We start from the raw sequence: 5,027 nt of genomic DNA on the forward strand, positions 1-5,027 counted from the left end.
GTCATCAAATCAGAAACGGGTTACAAAAATACATTTATTTAAAAGCTAAGCATTGATCAAATAGTTAGGTTCTCAAAGTTCAAAATAGCTTAATTGATCCCCAATACCTAACCAAATAACTAACATTAGTTTAGTCATGACATTAGCAGTCAGTCAGCACCAACTCCAAAATATATATATTGTTCCTCTCCAAAACCATTCCCCTTTGTCAGAATCACCTGTTAAAAATACAGCAGAACAAACTGATAAGCATACACAATTGCAAAACTAAAAAGTCAAAAGATTAAAGGAAAGAGAGCATCTTTACAAAATATCAAAAATAGTCAAGCCACACCTTTGGCCAAAGCACAGTAATTTTCACCCATTTCAGTCTAGAATCTTCACGCACTTTCACAAAAGAAACTCTCGGCAGAAGCCATTGTGGCTTCGCCGACTCCCCGCAACAGTCTCTCATGATTCTGGCTAATTACACGCTATTATGAACGGACATAGCTCGTATGAACGAACGAATTTGCACACACACTGTTCACGCCAAGAAACCACTTATATCCAGTTTTAAAGACACCTTTGACAAACGCCCATAACAACAGACGAGCGTTGACCTGTTTAGGTAAGGATTTTAATGTCACACCACCCAAAAAGACCTATCAGCATTTTCTAGGCTGAGATGTTTTCTGTATCCATGGGAAACTAAAAACGATGATTCCCAATTTCTGAGAAATGTCAAAGCACATGACATACACCGATGTCTCATACATATCATATCATATTATATTGCCAGTTTTTATATGTTACATACATATATATATATATATATATATATATATATATATATATATATATATATATATATATATATATATATATATATAGTATGGAATTTGAAGTTCAGTATGACATATCCGGGAAGAGCAGTTTATAATCATCCCCTTGACTAAAATAATAAATACATATCATATATATATATATATATATATATATATATATATATATATATATATATATATATATATATATATATATATATATATATATATATATATATATATATATATATATATATATATGTGTGTGTGTGTGTGTGTAATCAATCTTATATATATATATATATATATATATATATATATATATATATATATATATATATATATATATATATATATATATATATATATATATATACATAATGTATGGAATTTGAAGTTCAGTATGACATATCCAGGAAGAACAGTTTATAATCAGCCCCTCGACAAATAATAAATTCCGAATGTCTTTACAAAATACAAAGAACCCTATAGCAATTATGATTTTCATCGTAAAATCTTTGATGCTTTCGAAATCTTAATAGTTCTATGCCTAATATATTCCTGGTGACATTTCGCTCAATCACTTCTAACGACCTTTTGACAATCCTTTTCGAAATTCCAGTTTGGTGGCTCCCACACCTTGATGAGGGAGGCAGAGAATCAATCTGCCAATGTCAACCGGAAAACTAAGTCGATTTCCGAAAAGTTTTTTAATCATGAGGAGCACAATTACTCTATTCTTCTCTTTCTATTCCTCCTTTTCTTGCTCTGTGTCTCCACGATCGTCATGGCTCGTTATCTCTCTCGGTTCACAAGTGCATCAAATGCAGAGCTCGACGACGAAAGGGAATTAAAGTTACGCTTCACTGAAAGTCCAGCATATCTCTGTTGACGAAAGTATTCGATTAAATAACCACTTATTAATCCGAGGAAAAAGTTTCATAAAATTAAGGGATTCGAATTCCACCATAATACAATCCAATCATATGACGAATAAAAAAAAAAAAAAATTGCGACGAAGTTTCTTCGGCGCAATCGAGTTTTCTGTACAGCGTAAATGCTGTAGTGCAGCGGCCCATAAAAGTTTCAGTCACGGACCAATGGTGGGCTGTCCTATACTGATGCCAGACGCGCGATCATGGCTAAATTTAACTTTAAATAGAATGAAAACCACTAAGGTTAGAGGGCTGCAATTTGGTGTGGAGGATGGATAGTGAATATACCAATATGCAGCCCTCTAGCCATATTAGGTTTTAAGAACTAAGGGCGCACAGAAAGAGTGCCGACTGACAGACAAAGCCATCTCAGTAGCTTTCTTCTACAGAAAACTAAAAACGGGAGCAAATGACACACGAAGGGTTTAAACTCTTCAAGATAATTTCAGCTTCAGTAGTTTAGTCATTCTTTCCACATGATATAATGCATTTCATATGCGCCTTTCGAGTCTTTCTACCTGCTGAGGTTTTAAGTCTGGTAAAGATTTTCGGAGTTGCAGTACAAATATTTGGCCGTCGCATGTAGACAATTTTCAGTTACGGTTAATACATTCAGTACATTGTATTTATGTATGTAGTTTTCTAAATTTCTACCCATTCGGGATAACTTGTGGAACTCATGGTGGAGAACATATGCATGGAATTTCTTGTTGTTCAATCAAATTCATTTCTCATAACCTCATCATATATCATCTCCTTTTAGTTTTCTGTAAGATAAAACTACTGAGATGGGTGTCCGTCCGCACTTTTTCTGTTCGTCCACACTTTTTCTGTTCGATCGCACTTTTTCTGTTCGTTCGCACTATTTCTGTTTGTCCGCACTTTTTCTGTTCGATTGCACTTTTTTTGTTCGTTCGCATTATTTCTGTTCGTCCGCACTTTTTCTGTTCGATCGCACTTTTTCTGTTCGTTCGCACTATTTCTGTTTGTCAGCACTTTTTCTGTTCGTTCGCACTTTTTCTGTTCGTTCGCACTATTTCTGTTCGTCAGCACTTTTTCTGTCCGTCTGTACTTTTTCTGTTCGTCCGCACTTTTTCTGTTCGTCCGCACTTTTTCTGTTCGTCAGCACTTTTTCTGTTCGTCCGCACTTTTTCTGTTCAATCGCACTTTTTCTGTTCGTTCGCACTATTTCTGTTCGTTCGCATTTTTTCAGTTCGATTGCACTTTTTCTGTCCGTCCGCACTTTTTTTGTTCGTCCGCACTTTTTCTGTTCGTCCGCACTTTTTCTGTTCGTCTGCACTTTTTCTGTTCGTCCGCACTTTTTCTGTTCGATCGCACTTTTTTCTGTTCGTTCGCACTATTTCTGCGTCCGCATTTTTCTTTTTCGATCGCACTGTTCGTTTGCACTATTTCTGTTCGTCAGCACTTTTTCTGTCCGTCCGCACTTTTTCTGTTCGTCCGCACTTTTTCTGTCCGTCCGCACTTTTTCTGTTCGTCCGCACTTTTTCTGTTCGTCCGCACTTTTTCTGTTCGTCCGCACTTTTTCTGTTCGTTCGCACTATTTCTGTTCGTCAGCACTTTTTTCTGTTCGTCCGCACTTTTTCTGTTCGTCTGCACTTTTTCTGTTCGTCCGCACTTTTTCTGTTGGTTCGCACTATTTCTGTTCGTCAGCACTTTTTCTGTCCGTCCGTACTTTTTCTGTTCGTCCGCACTTTTTCTGTTTGTCCGCACTTTTTCTGTTCGTCCGCACTTTTTCTGTTCGTCCGAACTTTTTCTGTCCGTTCGCACTTTTTCTGTCCGTCCGCACTTTTTCTGTCCGTCCGCAAACTTTTTTTCGTCCGTCCGCACTTTTTCTGTCGTCCGCCACTTTTCTGTTCGTCCGCATTTTTCTGTCCGTCCGCCAACTTTTTATCTGTTCCGTATTTTTCCGAGAGCCGTTACTCTGTCCGTCCGCACTTTTTCTGTCCGCCCATTTTCTGGGTTTCCGTCCGCATTTTTCTGTTCCGTCCGCTTTTTCTGTTCGTCCTCGCGTTTTCTTTGTCCGATCCGGCACCTTTTTTGTTTCTGCTTCCGTCCGCCACTTTTTTCTGTTCGTCCGCACTTTTTCTGTCGTCAGCACTTTTTCTGTCGTCCGCATCCTCTGCACTTTTTACTTTTTTCTGTCGTCCGCATTTTTCTGCCTGTTTTTTCCGTCCCACTTTTTCTGTCGCATTAGTCTTTTTCTGTCCGCCCAAAGTTCTTAAAAAGTACTGAGGCAAGTTGATCTTCCACCCTCCGATCATCAAACATATTAACCTGCAGCCCTGTAGCCTCAGTAGTTTTTATTGCACTTAGGGTTACAGCTAATCATGATCGTTCGTCTGGCAACGCTATAGGACAGGCCACCACCGGTCCATGGTTGAAAGTTTCATGAGCTGCTTCTCATACAGCATTATATGCTGTACAGAAAGCAGCAAATGTTGTGTGCGGTCGCAAGAAGGAAGTTCCACAAACACAGAGTTATGCTAAATTCTGTCGAAGTCTAAAGTTTCGTAGAGAAGCTGGTAGCTACACACATGAGACAGGAGACATCTTTCTCTTTCGCTATCGTGCTGTAATATTATTTCAGTAATACCTTACAACTTACAAGACAACAAAACAGTGCAATATACTTATCTGAGTAGGTAATGTGATATAATTAAAATCAATAGTTAGATAGTTAAGTCTTATATCCAGCTCAGAATTTGACTGAGGCAAAGGCTCGGAGATAACCCTCATGATATAGTACATACTATCATAAGCTTGGCCTTTGGCTTCAAACGCGAATGACTATTCTTATAACAATATGTATTCATGTATTTTAAAGGAAATGTTCTTATTAATCGATCGGAATTCATAAAAATATCACACATACAGTTGCCTTGATACACTTTAGTCGCACTATCCTAATAAGTTTTGTCCCCAGTTCAATAGCGTGAACAGCATAGCACTATTGTTGTTTATATTCTTATGTATGATTACAATTCCATGACGAGTCACTCGTACTTGATGAGGCTGTATATCCGAGTGCTTGATCCGTAACAAAATCTCGGATACACATGCTCTAATTAAAGGTTGGATAAACAGATCTATCGCCTAAGTGAGCACTAACTCACGCCAAAATTGGATTCACAATGCAACTGCGAGGTTTTCCTCCTGCTACGCCTTTCAAACCTTTTACTGTCAATTTATGTTTCAGCGCTGAATGACCTCATAGATTCCAGTGATTGGCCTTTGGCCTAAATTCTATTCTCAATTCAATTCATTT

The sequence above is a fragment of the Macrobrachium nipponense genome, chromosome 17, assembly GCF_015104395.2.
Source record: "Macrobrachium nipponense isolate FS-2020 chromosome 17, ASM1510439v2, whole genome shotgun sequence".
Classification (NCBI taxonomy): domain Eukaryota; kingdom Metazoa; phylum Arthropoda; class Malacostraca; order Decapoda; family Palaemonidae; genus Macrobrachium; species Macrobrachium nipponense.